This window comes from Cnephaeus nilssonii, assembly GCF_951640355.1.
Source record: "Cnephaeus nilssonii genome assembly, chromosome: 9".
Lineage (NCBI taxonomy): Eukaryota > Metazoa > Chordata > Mammalia > Chiroptera > Vespertilionidae > Cnephaeus > Cnephaeus nilssonii.
In genome coordinates, this window is record NC_137080.1 from 72,646,703 (window position 1) to 72,661,505 (window position 14,803).

Here is a 14,803-nt window from a genome sequence, read left to right on the forward strand (position 1 = left end):
ACAAAGAGAAAGAAACATTGATGTGGGAGAGACGCATTGATTAGTTGCCTCTAACATGTGCCCTGACTGGGGCCATGGATTGAGCCTGCAACTGAGATATGTGCCCTTGATCAGAATTAAACCTGAGACCCTTCAATCCATGTGCCAATGCTCTAACCACTGAGCAAAACTGGCTAGGCCTACCCTGTCTTTTTATTAGCATTTAAGCCATTTACATTTAAAGTGATTTTTAAAGATATATATATATATATATATATATATATATATATATATATATATATAGTTTCAGAGAGGAAGGGAGAGGGAGAGAGAAATAGAAACATCAATGATGAGAATCATTGATTGGCTGCCTCCTGCATACCCCTGACCTGGAATTGAACCGTGACCTCCTGGTTCATAGATCAACGCTCAACTACTGAGCCACACCAGCTGGGCTAAAGTAATTATTGATAGGTACGTATTTATTGTCATATTATTCTTTTAATTATGTTCCTCTCCTTCTTTTCCAAGAAGACCCTTTTGCATTTCTTGTAATACTGGTTTGGTGGTATCGAACTTATTTAGCTTTTTCTTATCTGGGAAGCTCTTTATTTCTCTTCCATTCTAAATATACCCTTGCTTGGTAAAGTAGTCTTGGTTGTAGGTCCTTGCTTTTCATCACTTTGAATATTTCATACCAATCCCTACTGGCTTGAAATATTTCTGTTGAGAAATCAGCTGACAGTCTTATGGGAGCTTCCATCTAGGTAACAAACTGTCTTTCTCTTGCTGCTTTTAGAATTCTCTCTTTGTTTTTAGCCTTTGCCATTTTAATTATGATGTGTCTCAGTATTGGCCTCTTTGGGTTCATCTTGTTTGGGACTCCCTGTGCTTCCTGATCTTGTGTGTTGTTTTCCTTCACCAGGTTAGGAAGTTTTTAGTAATTATTTCTTCAAATAGGTTCCTTATCTCTTGCTTGCTCTCTTCTCCCTTTGGAACCCATATGATGCAGATGTTGATATGCTTTACATTTTCTTAAAGATCCAGTAAATTATCTTCATTTTAAAAAAAAAAATTTTTTTTCTCTATTAATTGGGTGTGTTCTGCTATCTTGACTTCCAAATCCCTGATTTGACCCTCTACTTCATCTAACCAACTGTTTATTCCTTCTAGTACATGCTTCATTTCAGATATTGTATTCTTTATTTCTGACTGGTTCTTGTTTTATGGTTTCTATGTACTTTTTCATGCTACTGAGTCGGTAGTTTTTCTGAGCAGGATGCAAGGGTAATTTCTTTCCCAGGTTCTTGTCCAGGTGAATTCAAAGAATGAAGCCATGGAAAAAGGTGGTAGATGAAAAGGGTAGAAATTTATTGGAATCAAGTACAGACTCCCATGTAGGGTGGGGGTCCCAAGGGGGTGACCCACCAAGCTCTTTTTTGCTAAGGTTTATAAAGGCTGCAGTTCTTTGTTTCTTCATACTGCCTTCCAATTGGTCACTATATCAGTCTCAAAGCTCAAAGCCCCCCACTCTCTCTCCCCATTCAATGATAGAATTCTCTTTGTCCTGTGAAAATCTATATCCCTTTTTCTCCCTTTGTCAGCATTTCTCTATCCTCTGTGAAAGTTTGTTTCCTCTTTCTCCCCATAGCCTGTGGTTTTTTCCTATCTTATGTGGATGGATGTCTTCCTCTCCCCTTATCCTGTGTCACCTCTTCTTTTTCTCTGTGAATGTATGCCTTTGGGCAGCTCCAAGCTGTCATCTAGGCAGTCCTCCCCTATGAACCCCCTAATTCTTAAAACTCCCTAAACCTGCCTATTTTACCCTTAAAACTCCTTTCACTACTATAGTTATCACTAAGTTCCTTGTAGTTCTCACTAAGTTCCCTGAGCATCCTTATAACCATTCTTTTGAACTCTATATTTGGTAAAATGCTTGCCTCCATTTCATTGAGCTCTTTTTCTGGAGTTTCTCCTGTTCTTTCATTTCATTTGGAATGTTGCTCTGTCTCCCCATTTTGCAGCCTATTTTTAGCGGCTTCCAATAGTTGAGGCTGTGCCAAGGCCTGTCAGTGTCCCATAGTGGAGGATATCAGTTAGCACCTAGATAATTGGATGAATTTCACTGCCCTAACTACAAGTTTGCTAATCTTTTCTTCCACTTGATCTATCTAGTCTGCTGCTGACCTGCTCTATTGAAGTTTTCAGGTCAGTTATTGCTTTCTTCAGCTCTGTGATTTCTGTTAGGTATTTTTTAGTATTTTCTATCTATTTGTTTAAATTATCACTTTATTCACACATTGTTTTTCAGACCTCAGTGAGCATCTTTATGACCATTATTAGTTTTCTTAGACTATTATTTTGAACTCCTTATCTGGTAAATCACTTATCTCCATTTCATTAAGGTCTGTTTCTGGAGTGTTATGTTGGTTTCATATCTGGACCATATTCCTATATTTCCTCATTTTCCTTGACTCTGCATTGAAATCTGCATCAGATTAAACACGCACATCTCTTAATCTTTACAGAGTGGTTTCCTGTAGGAGAATAATCTTATCATTCAGTCCAGCCCCAGCTCTTGGTTTTTCTCCCAAACCTTTGTGATTGTCCAAGCAGCCTATTTTACTTTTAGTGGCTTCTGGGAGTTGATGCTGGGGAAAGACATGTCAGTATACCAAAGAGGAGGATTTTAGTCAGCATCTAAATGCAATCTCATTGGAAACTAGAGCTGGTAGCTGCTCTAAAGTATGCAAATAGCCTTTTAGGAAAAGGCTAGGAAGTGGACATTTCTGTCTTCTCCCTCTGCACTGAGCTCTGAGGAGATGTCCAATTAAGAACTGTTTCTTTGTTTACTGAAGTCTTGTGGGATCTTTGAATTCAAACCCTGCTGGCCACCAGAGCCAGGTTATAAAGGTTGTGTCCATGAGCTACAGCCATAAAAACCAGGGCCCCAATCATGTGCCTAATATCCTTCCATGGAAATACTGATGACCTGGATCTGGTCACAGGGAGATTGTGGAGATGATAGAAGGAGATGATAAATTATCTCTCCTTGGTCTCTGGGTAGAATAGCAGTCAGCCTGAAAGTGTGCTAAATTTGAAGTCTGACCTTCAGGCTGCAACTTTTAAGATTATGCAAATAGGCCTCTTTCAGGGAAAGAATCCTAGTTCAGTGTTTGCTGCCTCTTTGTTGAGCCATGGAAAGATATCTGGCTAAGAACTGTTTGCTGCAAATCTTTTGAAATCAAGAACATAAGCCCTTCTGGCCCGCTAGAGCCAGACTGTCAAGGTATGTGTCCTCTGGGCAGCAGCCACAAAGCCAGGGCTAGAGATGTGCCCAACCTCCATTCATAGAGACACTTGCCACCTGGAGTGGGGCAGAGAGAGAACATGAAGATGGCACCACTGACCTCCTAGTCTTGGGAAAGGATCCCAGTAGGCTCCTAGAACTGTGTTAAGTTAGAATCCTGACCCATATATTTAAAGCTTTGAATATATGAAAATAGGCCTCTTTCAGGGAAAGTCAGAGAGAGAGACAGTTCTATTTGCTGCTTCTATACTGAGTCCTGGCCCCCGGGCGGGGGGAGGGGGGAGGAGCGGGGACTATGTTGGTCCTTGTGAGCCCATTAGGTACTGTTCCTTATTTGCTATGGTCTTATGGGTCTCATGAACCTAGATCCACTAGCTTTTAGAACTAGTGTGTTGGGGGCCTGTCCTTAAGGCAGGAGTTTTAAAAATTGGTGTTGGATTCAAGCCCTTACTCCTCAGGGAGAAGCCGGAGTCATGAGTACCCTCCAGATTGTATGTTATTATACTGGAAATGGGTTTGTGGCAAGAGTATGTCTCAGCGTTTTCTACCCATTTTAATGTGTGGGGTTTTGTTTTTTCCTTGTTCACCCAATGTGTAGGAGTCACTCAGCTAGTTTCTGGCATTATTTCAGAGTTAATAGTTCCCTCTGAAATAGTGTTACAGATTTGGTGTGTCCATGGAAAGAGGTGAGTGGGTTCAGGGGCCTCCTATATTGCCATCTTGGACAAGAATTTTCAGTTCTGAGTCCTAGCCATGAATAGTTTTCCTTCCCATTTGGATTTTGGTCATATGCTCCTGACTTAGAGGCTGAAAAGCTGAGCACATTTGTAGGTTAAGGGAGACAAAAATTGTAGTTCAAAGTCTTCCTAAAAGTATTGGTCTTGGTAAATATCCAAGGATTTCAGTTGGGACTCCTGAAAGGCTATAACAAGATTTTCATAACAAAAAATAGATTAACCCTTACAAAGACCAAAACCATGCCTTAAAACACCCCAATCCCTGGATTGGATTGGATTGGATTGGATTGGATCAGATACTCCTGCTTAATTGCCTCATAGGAGAAAATGTAAATCATTTCTAAAAGAAGACAAATTATCTCTCCATTTTTTTTCTTTTTCTCCATTTGTTTTTTCTGTATTCTAACATTAAATAAAAACATTATGAGGTAACTTGGAGATAAAACCATCAAAAAGCAAGAAAAAAATCAAACAATAGAAATACAGCCAGAGGCAATACAGATAATGGAATTAATCAGGGGATTTAAAATAAGCATGAGTTAATTTTTTAATTGATAATTAGATGGGGAATCTTAATAGAGAACTGAAAGTTATACAAAGAATCTAATGGATCTTCTAGAGCTAAACTAACCCATGGACAGAGACAATAGAGGACTTGGGGAGGTGGGAACTGGGTGGAGGGAAGTAATGGGGGAAAATAGGAGAAATCTGTAATACTTTCAGCAATAAAGAAAAAATTTTAAAAAATATAATAACAGAAATTGAAATCTCATTAGATAGGTTTAATAGCAGATTTGACAACCATAAAGAAAGCATTAGTGAACTAATATACAGACTAGGAGAATCATTATAAACTGTGCCTGAAATTTTATCCTATTTGTAAGCTAGTAAGTTGGACTGCTACAAATTTATAGATGCTGGAAAGAAAACATGAGAGATTCCTGGGTGAAGGACAAAGATCTTTATTACTCAGGGCTTCACACTCATTTGTTCATGTATTGACCATGCTTTCCTTTGCACTACACCAGTGGTCGGCAAACTGCGGCTCGCAAGCCACATGCGGCTCGCGAGCCGTGGTTTGCCGCTCTGTTGACTAATGAGTTTGCCGACCACTGTCATATACTACCCTTTACCTCTTTGCACACAATATGCCACAATTGCCTAATCCTCACAGATGCCAACTACACGGTAACATTTAGTCTAGCAAACTCAGTCAACAGAGTGGCAAACCGCGGCTCACGAGCCCCAGTTTGCCGACCACTGCACTACACTAAGAGTTGAGTAGTTGTGATAGAGACATTAGGTCCCACAGCTGAAAATATTTATTATATTGGGTTAGAAGTTGAATTAGTACCTCTCTAAAGTGCCTGCTATTGGGTAGGTATAATTAGACTTGGGGTGGGTTGTAATCTCCCAGCTTAAGTGGTAGGAATCTGCAGATAGCCTTTCTCATTAACTTTGCCTTCTAAACAATGGGTAACACCTTCAAAAATAGGCTAATTTCATAATGTAAGGGTGAAGTCACCCAGAGGCTATATGTACTGAGTGGCCAGATTATTATGACCACCCCATCAGTACGTCGTTGGGCCACCTTTTGCCTTCAGTACTGCGGCGATTCTTCCTAGCACTGATTCCATGAGATGTTGAAAGGTGATGTGAGGAATCTGACACCATGCCTGATGAATAGCACTGTCCAGTTCTGTGAGATTTGATGGTTGTGGAACCAGCTGCCTGATGGCTCTTTTAACTTTGTCCCACAAATACTCAATTGGATTGATATCTGGTGATTGTGGGGGCCACCTAAGCAAGGTAAAATCTCCCTCATGTTCTTGAAACCACTCCTGCACAATACGAGCACCATGGCGTGGCACATTGTCTTGTTGGAAGAAGCCATCTCCTTTGGGATACGCCATCAACATGATAGGATGAACTTGATCAGCAACGATACTTAGGTATGTTGTGCTATTCAGACATTGTTCCACATGAATTAAAGGGCCCAAATCATGCCAAAAAAACATGCCCCAAACCATAACACTGCCTCCACGCATGTGGGGTGCATGCTTTCATACTGTTTCCGCCAAATTCTCACTCTGCCATCTGCATGATGCAACTGGAAACATGATTCATTGGACCACATGACTTTTTTCCAATGCTCGACTGTCCAATCCTTGTGTTCCTGTGCAAATTGGACACGTTTTATCTTGGTAACTGCAGACAGCAAAGGTGTTCGAACAGGCCTTCAGCTTCCATATCCCATAGGATGCAGTGTAGGGCTAATCTGTCTACAAACATAGGTGGTCATAATAATCTGGCCACTCAGTGTATATTCCCTTTTGCCTTGGTGCTTTTTTTTTTTTATTGTTTAAAGTATTACACATAGTAGTACATATATCTCCTTTTTTCCCCCCCCCCCATTGACTTTCCCCCAGATTCCCCTACCCCCTGTCGAATGCCCTCATCCCACCCCTGCCTAGGTGCTTTTTACAGCCTACAATTTGATGTGAATTAGAAGCAGTATGTAATTCTGATTCTTATCTTATTTTGATGTGCAGATCCATTTACTGAGAATATTGTATATGGGTTTAAGTGGTATGCTTAGTATCGAGAAGTTGATGTGCCCCAAAGCTTCTACCTGCTTATTAACTACTAGAGGCCCAGTGCACAAAATTCGTGCACTAAGGGGAGGGAGGTCCCTCAGCCCGAATTGCGATAGGGTGCAGGCCAGGCCAAGGGACCCCACTGGTGCACAATTGGGGCTGGGGAGGGATGCAAGAGGTTGGCCAGCCGGTGGCAGGAAGGGGGGAAGGAGGACTGTGGGAAGGCTCCAGGGCATGTCCGGCCCATCTCGCTCAGTCCTGATTGGCCGGACCCCAGCAGCAAGCTAACCTACTGGTCGGAGCATCTGCCCCCTGGTGGTCAGTGCACATCATAGCGAGCGGTTGAGCAGCCTTAGCATATCATTATGATATTATGCTTTGATTGGTTGAATGGCCAACCAGATGACCAGACACTTAGCATATTAGGTTTTTATTATATAGGATTAACTTCTAGCTACTATTAACTATTGACAGTGGCAACAGCCATAATAGCTCAGAGGCCTGGATGGGACACCAAATGAGAAAAATCCAAAGCTTCTTTTTTTAATTTCTTCTTCGAGCCATGAATTATTTATTTATTTTAAAATATTTATTGTTGAGGGTATTACAGGTGTCCCCATTGTTCCCCTCCACCTGGTTTCTGCCCCAGGCCTTCACCACCCTATTGTCTGTGTCCATAGGTAATGCATATATACATGTAAGATCTTTGGCTAATCTCTTCTCTCCCCCTCCCCCCTTCCCTCAGAGATTTGTCAGTCTGTTCCATGTTTCCATGCCTCTGATTCTATTTTATTCACCAGTTGATTTTGTTCATTAGATTTCTTGCTCATTTATTTTGATTTATAGATTCAATTATTGATAGACATGTATTTATTGCTATTTTAATGTTCGGTTTTCTTCTTCTTCCTCCTCCTCCTCGCCCTCCTCTTCCTCCTCCTCTTCATAAAGAATACCCTTAAACATGTCATATAGTACTATTTGGTGGTGATGAACTCCTTTAGCTTTTTCTTATCTGTGAAACTCTTTATCTGACCTTCAATTCTAAATGATAGCTTTGCTGGGTAGCTAAGTTGTAGGTCCTTGCTATTCATCACTTTGAATATTTCTTGCCACTCCCTTTTGGCCTGGAAAGTTTCTTTGAGAAATCAGTGCCATACAGTCCTATGGGCGCTCCCTTATAAGTACCAAACTGCTTTTCTCTTGCTGTCTTTAACCATGGCATTTTAATTATGAGTGTCTTGGTGTGGGCCTCTTTGGGTCCTCTTGTTTTGGACTCTTTGCGCTTCCTGGATTTGTAAGTCTATTTCTTTCACCAGGTAGGGGGAGTTTTCTGTCATTATTTCTTCAAATAGGTTTTCAATATCTTGCTCTCTTTCTTCTCCTTCTGGCATAACCATAATGCAAATGTTGGTACACTTAAAGTTGTCCCAGAGGCTCCTTACACTCTCTTCATATTTTTGGATTCTTTTTTCTGTTTGCTCTTCTGATTGGGTGTTTTTTGCTTCCTCATCCAAATCATTGATTTGATTCTTGGAATTATATGCTCTACCGTTGAATCCCTGTTTCAGTTACTGTATGCTTAGTTTCTGACTGATCCTTTTTCATGTCTTTGACATTCTCACTAAGTCCCTTAAAGTACTCTTTGAGTCCTTTGAAGCTCTCATTAAGATCCCCGAGTAACTTTATGACCATGGTTTTAAAGTCTGTATCCAGTAGTTTTCTTGCTTCCATTTCTTTCATTTGTGACCTGTTTCTTTGTTGCCACATTTTAGCTGCTTCCTGTGTTTGTATTACGCAGAGCTGCTCTGTCTCCTAGAATTGGTAAAGTGGCCTTGTGTAGTAGGTGTCCTGTAGGGCCCAGTGGCTCAGCATCCCCAGTCACATGAGTGCACCTGCATGCACAGTCTTGTAGTTGAGCCTTGATTGCTGTATTTGGTGTCACTGGGAGGAAATGACCTCCAGGCCAATTGGCTGTGAGGACCAGCTGTGATAACAGTGGGAGAGCTGCTGTGCAGGAGACACCCTTGTGGAGCAGGACTTGCTTCAGTGGGCTTTGGTGCTCAGAGTCTGCCCCTTGAGTGAATCACTTGTGGATGTGTAGAGCTGTAATATGGTCTGGTCTGAAGATGTGCACTGGGTGCACTGACTCTGGGGCCTCCAAGGAGGTGCAAAGTCAGCCACTGCCTGGAGCCACCTAGCAGGAGCTACAGAGAGGTCTGCAGATGGCTGCTACTTCTATTGGCCTTGTGAAGTGCCCACAGCAGGCCCAGATGTGAAGCAAGGCAGGTTGGTGCTAGCTCCAGGTCTTGGGCCTTTTATTGGTAGGTTTGGGGCATGCTTATGCCAGATGCTGCTTGTTTGAGAGATTTGAGCAAAGTCTGAAGCCTGAACCAGAACAGGCCATTCATATGGAAAAGCAGCTTCAAACAGCTTGGGTAGGGCTGCAAATTGGATGGGGCAGGGTCTCAGGGAATCACCAGGGCAGAGCAAACAGTGTGAGCCAAGCTGATGAAAACACAGATATGGCTTCCAGTCAGCTCTGCTATAGGGGAGGTCCCAGCATAGGAACAATGACCCCTGTGAGGACCCCCCATCTGGGAGAAAGCCAACCTAAGTTCCTGCCAAGACACCAGACAATCCAGTTCCTTCCTGTATGTGTCTGGATCCCCTAAAGCCACGCAGCAATGGAGATCAAGTCTGAGTAAATTTGTGTGCCAGCCCTTTAAGAGGAACACCTGGGTCTCCAGCAGCCTCTGTGTCACTCAGCCATAATCCCCGCTGGTTTTTAACAGCCCGAAGTTATGGGGACTTCTCTTCCCAGCTCTGGAATCCTGGGCTGGGGGTCTGGGACCCCTTGCTCCTCATGGGGGGGCCGAGGGGGGGGAGACAACTCTGTAGCCAAGATATCCCTCTTGATTAAAAAAACAGTACACATGGTTGTCGGATCAACCCATTCTGTGCCTCCGTCCCTCCTACCAGTCTCGGTGTGCTTTCTTCTTTACTTCTCTAGTTGTAGGACTTCCATTTAGCCACCTTTCAAGTGGTTCTGACTGATAGCTGTTTTGTATTTTAGTTGTAATTTTGATGTGGTTGTGGGAGGTGGCAAGTACTGGTGTTTGCCTATGCCGCCATCTTGGTTTTCCCAAAGCTTCTTTAAATCTCTATGACTAACAACCCAGATTATGTTTTACAGGAGATAAGTTGTTGTGGTCTAGGGAGGGGGATTGCTCTATATGATAGGGAAGATGCCATGGAATAGACAAAGAAATAAAAGTGTAGTACTCTGACCAAAGCATGAAGACAATTTGTGAACTATTCTTGAGAAGCTTATGGACAATACAAGGCATATCAATTTTTCCATGATTTTGCTTCCAGTTCTGGCTCTACTTTAGGATAAATCTTGATAGAAAAAAACTTCTTATAATTTGAGTCTGTAGTTTGCTTTTATTTAAAAATCTATGGGAATTTTTATTCTGTAAAGCAAAATTAAAATACAATTATCCTTTAATATGAGAAACATTCTATTGCAGTGTCCAATTTTTATTTTGGGCATACCTTTTCTTTAAACAAAATTTAATAGAACTTCCATATAATAAGAGCTAACAGTTGTTTAAAGCTTATCATGTGTCAGAGCATGAACAAAGCTTTGGACAAGTTATCTCATTTAATCTCAATTTTACAGATAATAAAAATGGAAGCAAGATGGTTCATTAACTTGTCAAAGACGATAGAAAAGAGTTAGTCTAGTTGGGAAGTGCAGTTTGGGCCGCTCAGTCATCGAGCAGGTCCTAAGGCAACTTGGTATGAAAACCAACAATGGAGACGTGTGTAAGCCAGAGTTCCAGTGCCTGGTATCATCAGGGAGTTTGTGACCCAGCTCAGGGGATTTCACCTCTTTGTGTGTCACTTTATCTTTTAGGGAAAATGCAGATGATTATTATCCACTTCCAGAGGTGCCGTAGTAAAACCTGATTTGATCTGCATGAAGTCCTTTTGAAGTGCTTGGAGACTAGGTAGCACACAGGCATCACTGTCATTGGGAATCGTACATAAGTCCACTGAGATATCACAATCTCAACAGAGGACATCTTAGGATGCTTTCTGTGTACTAAGCTCAGGTTGCCTCAGGTCTTTCCTTTCAAAGGACAAGTAGTCAGTATTCTGTGATACCATTTCAGCAACTTTTCATACCACAGTGTGCCAGGTATAGGAAACCCTCCAGTCTCCCAGTTTGCATTTCCTCCATCTGTACTGCCTGGTTACAAAAGCATCTAGGTGAGACAGTCACCGGGTGAATCTACTGACATTAGTTCCTTTTACTGAAACCTTGTTTGATTGATAGCTCCCCTAAACCCCCGCCAACCTACCACAGTATAGTGTACATAACAGGATCACTCTAGGTAAGAAGAATTCTTCAGAATGGATGCCCATATGTAACATTTTTTTATAGGGTTGATTATCAAATAGCAACATCTAAGGTTTACTAAGTGTTACCGTGAGTCAGACGATTTCTAAGGGCTGTAGATATAATAGCACTATTCTAATGGAATATTGTATTCTAATAGAATAACCCTTGAAATGAATGCAATTATTATCTTCATTTCATAGGTGAAGCAAATTAAGCACAGGGAAATTAAGAAACTTGCCCATGGGTACATTACAATGTAATGCAGCCCCAATCTGGGGCCCCAAGTCCATTCTACCGCTTATTTGTAGGTTTTGGAAACTCTGAATTTGAGACTCCTGTGGGATAAATAAGTAACCATCCACTCTACACACATTTCCTGAGTGCCCAAGATTTTGTGCGTCATTGCTAAAAACTAGAGACAATGCTAATTATTAAGGATTCAAATAGGAAAGTGACATAGCTCCTGCCCTTAAGGACTTTATAGTCCAACTCAAAGGGAACGTAAGTAAATAGATGGTTATAAACATAAGTATTGTGTTAGAAATCTTAGATGGCCTCAAAGGGACAATAAACCTATACTAGGCTTATCAGAGAAGACTGAAAGAATGTGTAACTAATGTGGGCCTTAGAGGAGAAACAGTAGTCAGTAGGAAGGGGAATGGGAGGATATTCCAGGCAGGAAACATAACAAGGATGAGAGACAGGAGCATAGTGAATGTGCTGGGCAAGCTTGTTCGGAATGGCTAAATCACAGGGCTGGATCAGAGAATGGAGGGTGACTGGCAATAGATGGGACTAGAGAGGTCGGCTGGGGTCAGGTCCTAGAGGGCGTCATACATGAAATCGTGGAAAGTTAGACTGTAAGGGAGAGCTGTGTTTAAGAAGATGAACACTTTCAGGGAGAAAAGTACTCAGGTTGCATTTTGAAGGAGGATATGGAAATGGGCAAAGGGAAGGCAAATGGAGACCAGGATAATACGTTAAAAGGTCACTGTGGTGAGAGGAAGCCAATGCAGTACAAGTGAGACCGAGAGGAGAGGAAACCATTTAGGATTTCTCAACCTCGGCACTAATGACATTTCAGGCTGGATATTTCTGTTGTAAGGGGTTGTCCTCTGCATTGTAGGCTGTTTAGCAGCATCCTTGGCCTCTACCCATTCGATGGCAGTAACAGGCCGCCTTACAGTCCTGACAACCAAAAACCTCTCCAGACATTACCAGATGTCTCCTGTGGGCAAAACTGCCCCCTGTTGGAATCCACAGGTCTAGCATACTGGTATTAAAACAATCCATTGGAGTTGGATGTGTCAAGAAGATGGAAAGTGAGAGAATGGTCGAGTATCTACAATGAAAAACTCATGGGGAAAAAGAGAACAGGTTTGATTTTGGACACATTTGAGATACTGGTGGGACATCTGAACAGAAAGGCCCAAGAAGCAGTTGGATGAATGGGTCTTTTGTTTTCAGAGAGAATTGGAGATACAGATTTGGGAATTACTTGCATATAGATGGGAAGTAATACCATGGGAGTGAATGAGATCACCCAGGGAGACTCTTGGAGTGAGAAGAGCACCAGGCAGGAACTTGAGAGGGAACCAAGAGTCTACAGGCAGCTTATGCAACTTAATAAAAGGAAGATAAATGATCCAATAAAAAAATGGGCAACAGACATAAATAGAATCTTTTCAAAAGAAGACAGAAGGAAGGCCAAGAGACACATGAAAACATGCTCAACGTCACTAATTATCCGAGAGATGCAAATCAAAACAACAATGCGGTACCATCTTACACCTGTCAGAATGGCTATCATCAACAAATCAACAAACGACAAGTGTTGGCGAGGATGCGGAGAAAAAGGAACCCTCGTGCACTGCTGGTGGGAATGCAGATTGGTGCAGCCACTGTGGAGAACAGTATGGAGTTTCCTCAAAAAACTGAAAATGGAACTCCCATTTGACCCAGTAATCCCACTCCTGGGAATATATCCGAAGAAACTAGAAACACCAATCAGAAAGGATATATGCACCCCTATGTTCATAGCAGCACAATTCACCATAGCTAAGATTTGGAAACAGCCTAGGTGCCCGTCAGCAGATGACTGGATCAGAAAACTGTGGTACATCTACACAATGGAATACTATGCTGCCATAAAAAGAAGGAATTCTCATCATTTGCAGCAACCTGGGAGGAATTGGAGAACATTATGTTAAGTGAAATAAGTCAGTCAATGAAAGAAAAATACCACATGATCTCACTCATTTATGGATAATAAAGAACATTATAAAATTGAACAAAAAGATAGATACAGAGACAGTAAAGCATCAAACAGACTGTCAAATTACAGGGGGAAGGTTAGGGAGAGATGGGGGAGATAAGAAATCAATCAAAGGACTTGTATGCATGCATATAAGCATAACCAATGGACGCAAAACTCTGGGGGGTGGGGGCATATATGGGAGTGGGGTGGGGGGGGGCAATGGCAAGATATGTACACATGTAATACCTTAATAAAAAAAAATTGGAAAGAAAAAAAAAAAAAAAAAGAGAAGAGCACCAGGCAGGAACTCGAGAGGGAACCAAGAGTTAAGGGTATAGAGGATTATTAAATCACCATTCTAATTCTCAGCAATGAAAGGGACGAGAGAAGAGGAGCACTACGTCCTTTTAGTCAGTAATGATCTTGATATCTTCTATGACCCAAGTGCAAGCTATAAGTAAAAAGAAAAAAGTGTGCATGGGGAGGGGGTGTGGGGAGGGGGAATTAGGAAAATTTGCATGAGATGGTTAGTTTTCTTATTACACAACCTTAAATTAAATGTATCATTTGCTGAATTTATTTTCTCTCTACGCTTTCAGTGTAAAACTAAACAAAATCAAAAACCCTCACAGTTCTATTAGGGTGAATGAATATCTCAAAACGCAGGGCTGAATTGGAAAATCCATCATGCATTTATTAGCAGTGTTGTTTCACTACCTTGTCATCAATGTTCAGAAACAGTACTGCAATTGAAGGCTCAGGGGAAATGCAGAAGCCTTATGTACAGAGATATTCTTTAGCTTTTGATTAGGTTCACCAGTGATAATTCTTGGAGAAAATAAAATGTCATGAAGCAATGAACAGAAAGAGCTTTATGGGATAGAAAGCAAATCCAATAACAGGAAATACTATCACTTTTGGCAGGAAGGTCAGATGAAGTGGGAAAATCATTTCCTACCAGGTGACAAGATTCCCATAGAGTCACAAAGCTAATTGCTTACAATGCCAATTATGGCGAGAAGTCTTAGACTTGAGCAACAGCTACCTGTCAAAAAGGAACTCAGGACTGGAAAGAAGGCCAGGTGCTTGGGGTAAATAAGCGATTGCCTGGATGTAAGTTAGATCCCCTTGAGGGAAACACTGACTCTTCGGGCCAACCATGGCTCTGGAAGGCCCACTCCCTAACCATGCGGTGCACCTTCCAAAGGGCCTGGCTACCAAACAGTACTCACACGCTGCAGATCTGCCTGTGCACTGAAAGACAAACCAAAAAGAGTTCTTCGGATAATTTCTCCATCGTACTCATTTGTCAGAGGGGACCTTTGCCATTTTTCTTTGCGACACAGGACCCTGCCCACAGTTTCTATAGGGAGCCCTGGACTGACTGCCTCTCCAGTTCCTGCCTCTCTGTCAACCATCTCTCTTCCTCCCTTTGCCAACACTGGGAAAGGAGTTAACAAATGGATCTAATTACCACAGTGGTTTGAGGCTTCTCAGCTTTTCTCCCTTCCAGCT